Raw genomic sequence first — 14,501 nt, 5'->3', positions numbered from 1 at the left:
TGCCTGCACTTGGGCCAAAGAGGGGAAATTTCTGGTATCCCATGGTTATTCATGACCAAAGAGGATCTTTTTATTGTTTATTAAGTGTATAAATCCTTTCTAAATCATAGTGTGTGTGTGTGTGTGTGTGTGAGGGTTAGTCTTACAGAGAATGTGAGAACCTTTCTGATGTCAGTACCACAATAAAATGCACCCAGTACACACTGTAAAGTGGTTAGTTTTAGGAAGGGCAGGTGGCCAGCCATAGAGACCATGACCAAATGAAACATGAGCAAGCAGGGTCTTTTGACCGCGCATGAAAAGGGCAGTAACTCTGAATAAGTACTAATCTGAACTGTGATAACTTTTCCAGCCGATGCAAGCAGCATGGAAAGTGGACATAATTTGATGTTGTTCATGATGTTGCACACACACACATACTTCTGGATACATTCACACACACATACACAAACAAAACATTCAGAAACATACTTACACACATGCATACAAACTCAGATTCTCTCTCACTCTCTCTTACTCACACACTCTCTCTCTGACTCACACTTTCCCTCTCTCTCTCTTTCTGATTCACACTCACTCTCTTTCAATCTCTGGCTCTCTCTCTCCCTCTTTCTCAGATACACACTCATATTTAAACTTATATACATATATATATATATATATATAAATGTATGTGTGTGTGTGTGTGTGTGTGTGTGTGTGTGTGTGTGTGTGTGTGTGTGTGTGTGTGTGTGTGTGTGTGTGTGTTTGCTTGTGTGCATATCTATGAGTAAGTGCACCTTTGTATCTTCATATCTTACTCAGAACATCTCCAGTGCCAATGTCACCAAACAGGGAAGAAATACAAGTGCTATGCTAGTGTTTCTTGTCCTTAGGCCTAATCATACAAGACAAATTTCTAAAACGAGAATAAATTCAATATTATTCTAAGTTATAGCCTTGAGATAATTCCTAACAACAATTTGAAGAACAAAATTCTTCAGCCATTTTAAGAACTTCATTGCCCTCACAAAACCATTTAGACCCCTTACACACAACCGCCTTGCACTATATTGGGATATATTTCCCATGGTGCTAGCTTCATAGTACTTCATTATATTCATGTGTACCACATTGTCTTATTCATAAAGGAAGGTAGGCACCTCTGTGTAAGGGCTTGACCTGCATGTAATAGTAACTAAGTTTGTCAAATCATACCCTATTGTCTTAATAAAGGAAGGGCACTTTGGAAAGTATTAGGTCATAAGTTTGAAGTAAGAATGGATGGCAGTTGCATGGCTGTCTTAATCATAAGTCTACTTAGCTAAAGGTAACCTATGGTTGAACATGCATAAGTATATACAACATACATATATAGGTGAGCCTGTGTGGTAAGAAGCTTGCTTCCCAACCACATGGCTTCAGATTCAATCCCACTGCGTGGACCGAACCAGAGCCTTGTGAATGGATTTGGTAGACAGAAATTGAAAGAAGCCTATCGTATATATATATATATATATATATATATATATATATATATAACACAGACACAAACACAAATATATATATATATATATATATATAACACAGACACAAACACAAAAATATATATATATATATATATATATATATATCATCATCATCATCATCATCATCATCGTTTAACGTCCACTTTCCATGCTAGCATGGGTTGGACGATTTGACTGAGGACTGGTGAAACCGGATGGCAACACCAGGCTCCAATCTAATTTGGCAGAGTTTCTACAGCTGGATGCCCTTCCTAATGCCATATTTGTGTGTTTGTATCTGCGTTTGTCCCCCACCCATTGCTTGACAACCAATATTGGTGTGTTTATGACCCTATAACTTAGCAGTTCGGCAAAAGAGGTCAATAGAATAAGTCCTGGCGACTAAGACTCCTTAAGGTGGTGCTCCAGCATGGCTGCAGTCAAATGAGTAAAACAAGTAAAAGAATAAAAGAATAAAAGAACATGCATACACATTTATGCATGCATATTATGTATATATATATATATATATATATATATACATATATATATATATATATCCTATATATGTAAACATACATATATGTGTGTATATAGATGTATGTATGTATTTATATATGTGTATATATATGACTATGTACAGATATATATGTCCATACATACAAACATTAACAATATATCCATGCTGTTTAATGTCTTAGCTATAAATATTTCCCATAGTTAAAGTTCCTTAACTACCAATAGACTCACTGCTTAAGCCAGAATCTCTCCCAATGTAAAGTTACATTAAACTATAAGAGAGTATGATAAATATTCTCAACTGCTAACCAACCGTAGCCAAAATTTGTTTTAGAGCATGTTTGTTTTGCTTTTCCTGTTAATGTATAAATAAAATTATAATGAAATTATGTCTATAAAATAATAGGAATGTAAACACAAACTAGATAAATGCATTGGATAAACACTAGAGAAAGGAAAAAAAAAAATCAGACGCATAATGTCAATGACTCCATATTAATTTCTTTATGCTGAAATCTAATTAACCACTGGTGCTGTTCATTTTAGAAATGGTAGTTAAATAGTCTTTTTTTGTTTGTTTATTAGCTTGTTTTTAATTTTTTTATTAATCTTTCCTTAAAATCCCTAAAACTTGTAGTTGACACTATTAAGAAGTGCTTTTTTTTTTGTCTCGTTTTCCTTCTTTTTTAACTGTTTTAGTATTAATTCTTCCATTATCTCGGTTAATGGCTTCTCCAACTTTCTTCCTTTCCTTCTCTTATTTGTTCTCTCTCTCTCTCTCTCTCTCTCTCTCTCTCTCTCTCTCTCTCTCTTTCTCTATCTCTATCCCTCTTTCATACATATATTGCCTAAATCTCTCTTTCACATTTGCTGACTTCCTCTTCTGCCATTTAAAAATTATCACAACATCTCTCTCTCTCTTCTTCTCTTTCTCTTCTCTCTCCCTCCTCTGTTTCTATTTCTCTTTCTTTTTTCTTTCTCTCTCACATTCTTCTTCTGTCTTATTAGAAATCTCTTTCTTTCCTTCATTATTACTCCTTTACCATTTTTCATTCCAGATGTCCCTTTCTGGAACCCTCTTTCTCTGTGTGTGTGTGTGTGTGTTGTGTGTGCATTGTGTATGAGTGTATGTAGGCATGGGTGTGTGGTTAAGAAGTTTGCTTTGCAACCACACAGTTTCAGGTTCAGTCCCACTGCATAGTACCTTGGGCAGGTGTCTTTTCCTATAACCTCAGGCTGACCAATGTCTTACCAGTGAATTTGATAGACAGAAGCTCTGTGGATGTTCACCATAGATATGTATATATAGATATGGGTGCATTTGTGTGTGTGTGTATGTGTGTGTCTGTGTCTGTGTGTTGAAATGGAGTTGTTTTGGGTGGGTAATTTTCTGATGAGTGTATGTCTGTGTTTGTCCCCTACAACCACTTGACAACTGGTGTTGGTTTGTTTCCATCCCCATTAACAGTCTGGCAATAGAGCCCAATAGAATAAATATCAGACTTAAAAAACAAGTATTAAAGTGATCTGTTTCCCTAAAACCCTTCAAGACAAAATTCCAGCATAGCCACAGTCCAGTACTTAAAACAAGTAACAGATCACAAAGAAGAGTTGTCAGCAGATCCTATCCTTGTTTTGACTAATTGCCTCCTTTTGTTCGTACAAAAACATATAAATATGTATATATATTGATGTGCAAGTCATGTGTGTGTTTATGATTAGGTGAATGTTGTAGTTACTCTAATGTTGAACAAATAGATATTAATATATAGTATTTCTTATCCCCTCCCCCGAAATTGCTGGCCTTGTGCCAAAGTTTGAAACTAATTGACTTAGCAAACATTTTAAAAAGGTGGCAAGCTGGCTGAAACGTTAGCATGCTGGGCGAAATGCTTAACAGTATTTCATCTGTCTATACGTTCTGAGTTCAAATTCCGCCAAAGTTGACTTTGCCTTTCATCCTTCCAGGGTCGATAAATTAAGTACCAGTTGTGTACCTGGGGTCGATCTAATCGACTGGCCCCTCCCCCAAAATTTCAGGCCTTGTGCCTAGAGTAGAAAAGAATAATTAAGGGTACTATATATATACATATATATAAAGCACTAATAAAGAATTATCCAGAATTATACAATGTCATCTTTAGCATGGTTTCTACAGTTAGATGCCCTTTCTAATGCCAAACACTTTACAATGTATTTTGTATGTTTTCAGAAATCATAGAAAATATGTTTAATAAATATAATATATAGAATTTCTCAGTGGAAATATAATCCATGGATAAACTACAGGATCTTTTACAACTGTGAGTGAGGAACATTTGACTAGTTATACGTTCATGAATGCTCATTAAGTGTTGTTTATCTTTCCTATCAACTGCAGATGTAGAAGCAGACTGTCTTCTGAAAAATGTTGCTAGCATAACAAGATGTGTGTGGGTGTGTGTATGTATTAGTTTCATACTTGGTGCCCGATATCTAAACAGAATCCAATGCAAGTTATACAAATGACTGTAGAGTAAGCATTTATAACAGATGTATTGTTTTGCAGAGAAACTATGCTTTCACTGTAATTGAGATCATCAGAAACTTAATCTGTAGGAGACAGTATAATAATTTTAAAACTGTTTTAGGCAATTCAAAACATTTATATTATACTTGAATAATCACTAAAACAAAAACTCTGACTCAAAACTAAAATTCAAAACAACAGCTTCATATTTCTACAAAATTTACTCCAATGCCAAACTCAAAGATATATTAGGAAATACTTATTTTCAAAAAATCCATTTTTTAAAAGGAAAAGATGGTAGTATGCTATTTCAATAAATTGCAATACGTTGTTAGAGAATAAGAAATATTTTGATCTTAAATCATATGATGTCTGATCAAAATGTATTGGGATTGTTCTTATGGTAACAGAAATAAAGTACACATATTGAAGCTGCTCAGCATAGATTGGCCCAGAATTCTGTCTCCCTATGTTTGACAACCACTATATTCCCTAGATCTTGCCTTTTGCAACTTTTTCCTCTGTCCAAAAATCAAATCCCACAAATCCCACTCACCAGATGCACATGACAACCATACTCTACACACTTTACTTCCAAGCCCTGCTATAAACAATGGAAGCCAGTAAGAATGTCATAACTTAGCATGCCCATGTGACAGAGTTCAAGGTCAGTCTGTAAACAGCAGCTTCATTCTGCATACTTCAGATCTGTCCCCACAGTAATAATCTTGATGCTTTTTGTTCAGACCTTGTATAAATATCCTCCTAGTAACACATTATTGATATTGTTTGAGAAGAATTTATTTGCACTCATTCAGGGCATTATGTTTAGGAAGAGAACTAATCCATTCTAATAGAATTTGCAAAACAGGATAAGAAACATCAAAGATTTCAGTAACATAAATATTCATTCTGATGAGGCTGGTAATTTGTATCAGATTGAGAGAAGTTCTTACCAATGACTGTTATTTAATGCCATCATTAAGGATTACATTAAGATTGTTGTACAAATAATATCAACAATTCAGGATTCTTCTGAACTTCAGATCCAGAATCATACTGTAATTCCTCATGTTACATTGAAGAACCACAAACCTGATTTCAGTAATAGCTTATCAATTAGACTAATTAATCCTACAAGACCAGCTATATGGGAAGTTAGGTAGAGAATACTTGATAGAATGACTAAAATTAAAGCACTGGTCCCTTTAGTTTTGCACGGTAAACCTTTTGCATTAATTGATTGGTCTAAGGGCCCACTAATAAGGGCTATCTAGATTTATACAGTTCTACATTAAGTGTTAAGTCTCTAACATTACCATTACTTCTTAGAACTTTATTTCGCTAAAACAATAACAATGATTTTAGGATTTTGAAAAAACAATGATAAACTTGGATGATTCTATTTGGATGAAAAAAAACCCCTGCAAGTATCACTTTTAATGTAAATACTGGATGAAGGATTTAGATGGGGTTACTGAGCTTATCGGTCTATTTGTGCTGTTCTAGCTTATGGAAGAATTTCCTTATTTAGGAAGAGATCTGTATTGATAATATGACATGTTGACCATGATTAAGAGTAACCTCCATGATAGAAAGTTTAAGAAGAATCTGATTTTCTTTTTCAAAGGTTTTAGTCTTCCAGTCATATGAGTTGCTGATCAATCTGTATTGAATTTTCTTAATATGACCTTAAACCTATCTAACGACTTATCCCCAGAAAACCCATTCAGATAATTACATCAATACATTTTCAAACCATACAACCAGCATCACTAGAAATTTAGTTAGATATATCTCATTGAGGTTAGTTCACATGTGCTAATGAACAAATATTTAATGATTATTATTGTGATAAGACAGTGGTTTATAGTGGATTTAAAGATAAGGTTTGTTACATAAACAATGAGCATAGAATTAGGCAGTATTGATTTAAGTGTGTTAGTTGGTGTTATCCACCAACTAAGAAGCTACACTTATAACCAAAATCTTTTTTATTTTAGTCAAGAAGCATTTCCCTTTAGAACATAGTATTATAAAATCTTTAAGAAGACTACTCTTAAATAATCTTATTCCATCACATTCTAACTTGCACAAAACATCACCTAACTAAATTAATGAATCACAATACTACGACTGTCAAAACAACAATGATGCAAAGTGTTATTTCATTAATAAGAATAATTTCCTGTTCAATGGAAATAGCTTAATTTGCAGTATAGTTTATGAATACTAATAAGACTAACACTAATATTAATAAGGTTAATATCAGTTTAACAACAAATCAATTTAAAGTTGCATATCACATTCATAACCATTTGTTGTGAAACCCAGCAAGAAAAAACATGATTTCATTATTGGTCCACATTTGGAACTTGAAAGACAGGAATATCTCATACAGTAGAAGATTTTAGCAAAGGTTAGGTCATATAATGAAATAGAAGACTAGGTAATTTATATGTTCCTGAAATACTAGATATCTCTTTTGCTAAAAACTAAAATCAGACTACAGTAAGTACTTGGTTTGGTATGATTAATCAAAATTTCTAGCAGAGACTGTGTCCTTTGTATCTCCATGGTCCAGTAACTGAAACACACTCACATACATGTAAATATTTCTCTCTATATAAATATTTACATACCCCTATATATATATAATATATATATATATATATATATATATATATATAAACATGCATACATACATACATATATATATATATATATATATATATATATATATATATATATATATATATATGCACATACGCATGCACATACATACATACATACATACATACAGTATCACAAAACACATCTATGGATTAGATTTTAGCCAACAGTGAATTTATTAGACTTTATATATAATATCTTCAAGGAGAGAAAAAAAGGTGAATCAGCCAGATGAATCATCAATCTTGTGTTGAAATTTTAACTGTCACAGAGAATCTACTTTCAAACCCACAATTAGCTTCAGTTCAAGACAAAAAAGTGAACTGATCTCTATATATAAAGCAGTCTTGGCAACCAGTTCAATTGAAAAATTACCAGTATGTTGACAGTTTTGTTTCAATACTACACTGTATTATATAGATTCATTGATAGTACTGTTAGTAAATACTAGCTATCTATAACTTCTGTAACATACAGTGGTAGCTGAAATCTATAGATTTATTTTGAAAGAAAGTAAGACATAGAAACAAAATGCTGTTAATTGCTGTTAATACCATATATAAATTGAACTAGCTGTAATGAAGGTATTAATGATGTAAATCAGCATGATTTACTTAAGCTTATAGGGATAATAATTGGTTTATAAGTACTATACTCGGGAACAGTTGAAGTCCCAATGCAGGATTGAAATCAGTATGGTTGATGCTTTTATTTTATCCAAAATGATACAGAATACATAGTGTTTAGAAATCTTAGTTGCACAGAGTGTTAGTTGAAAATCTGTAAGCAAGGAATAACTGTGGTTAAGAAGCTTGCTTTGTAGCCATGTGATTTCAAGTTCAGTCCAACTGTGTAGCACCTTGGAAAAATGTCTTCTACTATGGCCTTGGACCAAGCAGTGACTTGTTAGTGAATTTGGTTGATGGAAATTGTATGGAATTCCATTATATATATATATTGTATATATGTGTCTTTATACTTGTGCTTGTCCCCCACCACCAACTGACAACAGCTGCTGGTTTGTTTAAGTCCCCCATAGTTTAGCAGTTCAACAGAATTGAGTCCATTTGTTCATCTAAGCTCTTCTAGGTGGTACCCCAACATAGCCATAGTCCAATGACAACATAAGAGAAAAAGTATACATTCTGTAGTAAAGTGTAGTGTTGAGAAATAAAACCCTCTTAATGCACCAGTAGCTTAAATTCTGCATTATTTTGAAGGATTTTTTGCATTGATGCAAGCATGTAATTTATTTATTATTAAATATAATAATGTAAATTATTTACATGTTTTTAAGTTACGAAACAATTTGTCATAAAATTAGACTTTTCTTATTGTTAAATAAAATTTCATTAAACTATTTCTCTGTCATTTGTGACTGTATGTATGTATGTATGTATGTATGTATGTATGTATGTATGTATTTATGTATGAATGAATGAATGAATTATTCCAGCTGTCTAACACATGGTAACATGAAACTCTGAGTAACAGTTTGTGAACATTTTTTCAGCTTTATTAAAGCCAATGGCTCCGCCTTTGGTATTTGAGTACTAATATTTTCCACCTTGTTTTGCATATAAGTGCTTGCTTGAGTATATAAACACACACACACACACACATGTGTGTGTGTGTGTGTATCAGTGTACATGTATTTATAATGTATTTAAACACATTGATTGATTTATTGACTGGCTGACACAATAAACTTCAGAAAGAATCATAAAAGACACCATGTTTTAGCATGTCTTGGGAAAATAACATTATTAATACTACATACCTAAAGCACAACAAACAACAACGATGGAATACAATAGAAAAGCATTTAACTCTTTACTTGATCAGCCTGGCAAGTCTTTGCAAGGTGTAAATCTTTTCAATGCTTGACAAGTTGCTGTTTCTCTATCTGTTCTGACCAAAACATTATAAACTCAATTTAATCCAGACAACGATTCCAGTTTACTCAAATAAATTCTGCTGCTTATTATGCCGTAATCTATTCCTCTTATTCTCCGTTCCAGTCAATGCTTCAAACCATTATTGCTGCCAAAGTTTAACCTGAAATGGTGGAGATCAACCTTGTCACTGATCTGTGCGACTTTTGACATTTGACAGTCAACGTTTTCGTATTTGATCTCTGAAGCCAGTCTTTATTTAACATTTGGTTGAAGATTCTTATCTTATTTATTTCTAATACAAGAGATATTCTAGTAGATTTAGGAAACTTTATATCTCTCGTGAAAATTAAAACAAAACAAAACAAGAACCATCATATTCAAACACCAACTTAATTTTCAAATTATATCGTATTTAGTAAAACAAGATTCTGAGTGCCATATACTTAATGTTGCTTGGTTTCCTTTTTAAGAGATAATTTGTATGATTACTATAAATGAATGTCATTCATTTCAGTGGAAAAATGTCTGGCCATGGGGAAATATTACCTTACTTGGAAACAGGTAAGGATGGAAGACAGGAAGAGCATATGGCCATAGAAAATCCGCCTCAATAAACTGTCCAACCCATGCAAGCATGGAGAAGTGATTGTTAAATGATGATGATAATATATGTAGTGAATTCCCTTGTCAGCTTCTTAGGAGGGTCTTACAACCAATAATATAGCCATCAGACTACCCAGAAGATGATTTGTTTTCAGTAGTGAAAGGCTTGAGTAGGACCAGCTACTCTGTTTAGAAATGTTGTTGGTAGTAGACAGTTGGTTAAAATGTCAATAACTCTGAAGAATATACCTCAGGCTTTTCTATTAGAGTTCTCCATCCCCGGTGTAGATGCCTTTGTCATGGCTTAGAAATTAACCCAGCCTGGTTGGTTAGATGCAACTCTGGATACCAAACCAGAAATATATATATTCTTGCACACACACATGCACACACGCACACATGTCTTGCAAACAACTCGCACATGCAAGTGCTACCAGTCGAGAACTCCACATACCGGAAGCCAGCAAGTGTATGGGGTCATCAGGAGAGAATGTGCGCCGTTTCGGGGCCCATATATATAGTTTAGCTTTCCATTAAGGTAAGATCAACAAAAAAGTACTCCATCTGGTGACAGATAAAAATTGTTTAATGTATACAGCATATAGATATGAGCTACTAATAGTTTAATACATTAGAAATGTTTTCTGGGTGTGTTATTAAAATCTGCATAGAAAATATCTCCAATGTATGAAACAATTAGTAGCTCATAATTCTATACCATTTGCATTAAACAATATATCATGTAATTGAATGGATGTTGACTCTCCTGAGTTCATTTGTCCTTTGATGGGTTGTGTTTTTCACCCCACAGGGTGTCCAAAATCCGCCCTACTCACTAAACAGGCTTAACTGTGTTGCCAATTCAACCAATGATGACTCAATCATGCAACAGATTGAACTGAATTACATTGTTACCAGTAGCACTCAAGACCGACCTGACATATACGTGTGTGTGTGTGTGTGTGTATAGTATATTTATGTGTGACAGTGAACAGGTGTTTTCCAATATCTCATGCTGCCAATCATCATAGTTCTTTGTCATCTCCTTTGCAAGGTTCAGCTCCTTAAGATTACTCCCCACCATTCCATTCGATTCCATATGTTTCTAGGTTTTTCCTCATTTGCAAGATCCATCTACTTCAAACACTGAAAATGTATTTTGTGTGTGTGAGTGTGTAGAAATATTGTATCATTTCTGTAGATTTCATAAAAATATTTTAGCCAATGATATTTATTATTATTATTGCATTTGTCTTGAAATATTCATTATATAGGTATAAAAATATATGTGTGTGTGTGCATATAAGTATAGAGTTTGCATCTGCATGTGAATATACATACACTCACACACACACACACACACACATATATATATATACACACATATATACATATATACATACAAACACAAACATATAATCATGCACGCACACACTCACACACTCACACATGCACACACACACACACACACACACACACACACACCTACACACATATATATCAGGACATAGCAAATCAAGATACATTACCCTGATTGACATTAGTAGATGTAGCCCTATTCTATAAGTGCTAAGTGGCTGACAAATTATCTGTTAAATAGATGAGATACTTATGGTGATTAAAAGTTCACTTTCGAAAACAAAATCAATACACATTTAAAACCTTTATCTGAAAAAGAAGGCAATGCAAAGCAAGAGGCGGGGGTAGAACGAGGGAGAGAGACAGACAGACAGAGACAGAGAAAGTGGTGTGTGTGTGTGTGTGTGTGTGTGTGTGTGTGTAGTTTCTAACAAAGTTACTTGGTAAGGTATGAATGTGTTTCAATTTCTGTATGTGTAGTTGATGTTTGTTTCACCTTTTGTTTTTGTATTTTCTTTTTAATCTCATATTTGGAATTAGTGTTTACGTAGGTATAATGTTTAATGTCATTTATATGAAATTATCTGATTTGTTAATTGATAAATTATACACTTAAATATACATATATTTGTGTGTGGTGAAATACCTGTATGTCTATGTATGGGCACAAGAAACTCAGTCTGTCGCAATATTTGTTGGAGATAATAACTATTTGAGATATACTTCATTATTTTTCATCAAATGAAGAATATGTTTAAAACCATATAAATATTGAATTAATGTTAATGTCCAATATTTATAGATTGTGTGGGTGTGTGTGAAAGTGAGATCCAGATAGACAGACAGACAGAGAGCATATGCTTGTGCACGTGCCTATATGATAGGTGCCACCTACAAAACACTAGGTCATTGCTTCACTTTTGTAACTTTATAGCAATTGAAAAATAAAGATATAGGCACAGGTGTGGCTGTGTGGTAAGTAGCTTGCTTCCCAACCACATGGTTCCGGGTTCAGTCCCAGTGTAGCACCTTAGGCAAGTGTCTTCTACTATAGCCTCATGTCAACCAAAGCCTTGTGAGTGGATTTGGTAGACGGAAACTGAAAGAAGCCTGTTGTATATATGTATGTGTGTGTATATGTCTGTGTGCGTATATGTCTGTGTGTCTGTGTTTGTCCCCCCAACACCGCTTGACAACTGATGGTGGTGTGTTTATGTCCCCGTAACTTAGCAGTTTGGCAAAAGAGACCGATAGAATAAGTACTAGGCTTACAAAGAATAAGTCCTGGGGTCGATTTGGTCGACTAAAGGCAGTGCTCCAGCATGGCTGCAGTCAAATGACTGAAACAAGTAAAAGCGTAAAAGAGGCACAGGTGTGGCTGTGTGATAAGTAGCTTACTTCTCAACTTCATGGTTTGGGTTTCAGTCCCACTGTGTGGTATCTTGGACAAGTGTCTTCTACTATAGCCTCAGGCCATCCTAATCCTTGTGAGTGGATTTGGTAGATGAAAACTGAAAGAAGCCTGTTGTATATATATATATCTCTATAAATATATACATATATTTATGTGTGTGTGTCTTTGTGTTTGTGTTTATCTCCCACCACTGTTTAACAACCAGTGTTGGTATGTTTATGTCCCTATAACTAAGCAACTTGACAAAAGTGAATGATAGAATAAGTACCAACCATATCAAAATATAAGTACTGAGGTTGATTTATTCAACTTGGAATTCTTCAAGGTGGTGCCAAAGTATGGCCATCGTCAAATGACTAAAACAAGTAAAAGATAAAAGATATGTATTCAGGTATTGAGTTCTATTTTTCATAGCTGTATCTACTTTTGAGCAAAACACTTTATTTCATACTGTTCTGTGATTACTTCAACATCTAACATGTGGTACAGTGAACACCTGTTCAGGTAATGTCAATTTGATGGAAAGAGAGAGCTTAGGTGCAGCACAAGCAGTTGATCACTGTAAACAAATCATCTGTGCAAGTTGTTCAGTAAGAAATTGCAGATCCATCTTTCTAAGACTCAAGAAACTTCAAGTCCCACCATTAGAAACAATTTCTTTTATATCTATCAAAGTTTCTAAATTCATGTGATGTACCAGCAGGAGTTGCTTCACCAACATACTGAAAATTTAGAAATAGCAGTTAAAATTGCTAATTCTTACTACAATTTATTCTCCAACGGATAGCGATATTTATGGCTCACATAGAACAACGGAAGAGAAACAAATGAAAACAAACCTGCCGTTAGTTAATCATGTATGACGTTTCGTGATTAGAATATAAAAATTTGTTCCACTCATCAGCATGATATCCAAAATTATAAATCTGAAAATGCTAATAAACCCATGCATATTTGACCATGCGACATCAAATATCATATAAGAAAAGAATCAGCATCTCCAAATTTATATCGACTAGTAAGTTCCGTGTCCCTCCTCAAAATTATCCCATGTGCGTCACAAATAGTCCCACAGAAAAGATTGCTATTTCTAAATTTTCAGTATGTTGGTGAAGCAACTCCTGCTGATCCCTATATATTTATAATTATAAATGATTTACCGATAAAGGTTTTTTTTTTGCATACTGAACTACTTGGCAAAATTGTTAATTATTAATTTATTAATTAATTAGCAATTCCCTGCCCTATATATATATATATATATATATATATATAGGGTGGGGCAGAGAGGATGGACGTTTTTGAAAAATTCACAAAATCATTCATTTTAGCTGCAAACATATATTATTGACATCAATGTGTGGAAAACAACATCCATCATGTGGTGTCCATTTTTATTGATGCATTTCTGAAAGCTTGTCTGGCACGTTCCACATTTTCTAGGGTCCATACCGTTCATGGCGCCCCCACCTGTCTCCTATTCATTAGTGTACCTCGTGCATGAAGTGCACTCACCCAATGTAAGATTGTGTTAAAGGTGGGTTAAAAGGTGGGAACAGCCTGATTTTGGTGAATGTTGAAGTGGCACCGAAACTCATGCTGAACTGCGGTGACAGACCCATTGTTCTTCATGCAACTGTCGTAGGCAAACACGTGATGCTCTATTGTCCACAGTGGCATAGCTTCACCTAAAAAGAAAAACATGCTAAGACACCACAGACCAAATGGTACCTGTTGGACATATGTCCCTCCCACGGGGACTGAGTAATAGCCATTTCAAAAACGTCCATTCTCTCTACCCACCCTATATATATATATTAATCAAAGTGTACAGTATTATATACCCATTATGGCCAATCTTACCAATCAGTTTTGTACAAAGGGTTCAACAGAGCATTACATAACAACCTGATTATGTAACCCTGCCCTCTTCAGGGATGGCAGTTATGGAATGAAATGTGGTTTCTTAGACGATGTGTGTGTGTATGTATACATGTGTGTGTGTGTATGTGTATATGCATATGAAGGGGTGCTGAAAA

The 14,501-nt window shown here is 34.2% G+C and overlaps 1 protein-coding gene across 2 annotated transcripts in view; it reads left to right on the top strand.

Moving 5' to 3' along the window:
- The window catches only part of LOC106871011 (protocadherin beta-2), a 274,660-nt gene that overhangs the window by 240,404 nt on the left and 19,755 nt on the right, over positions 1–14,501 (top strand). The gene's annotated exons all lie outside the window — the stretch shown is intronic.

Source organism: Octopus bimaculoides, chromosome 14 (genome assembly GCF_046866305.1).
Source record: "Octopus bimaculoides isolate indiv1 chromosome 14, ASM4686630v1, whole genome shotgun sequence".
Taxonomy (NCBI): domain Eukaryota; kingdom Metazoa; phylum Mollusca; class Cephalopoda; order Octopoda; family Octopodidae; genus Octopus; species Octopus bimaculoides.
This window is presented reverse-complemented; position numbering and strand designations above follow the sequence as displayed.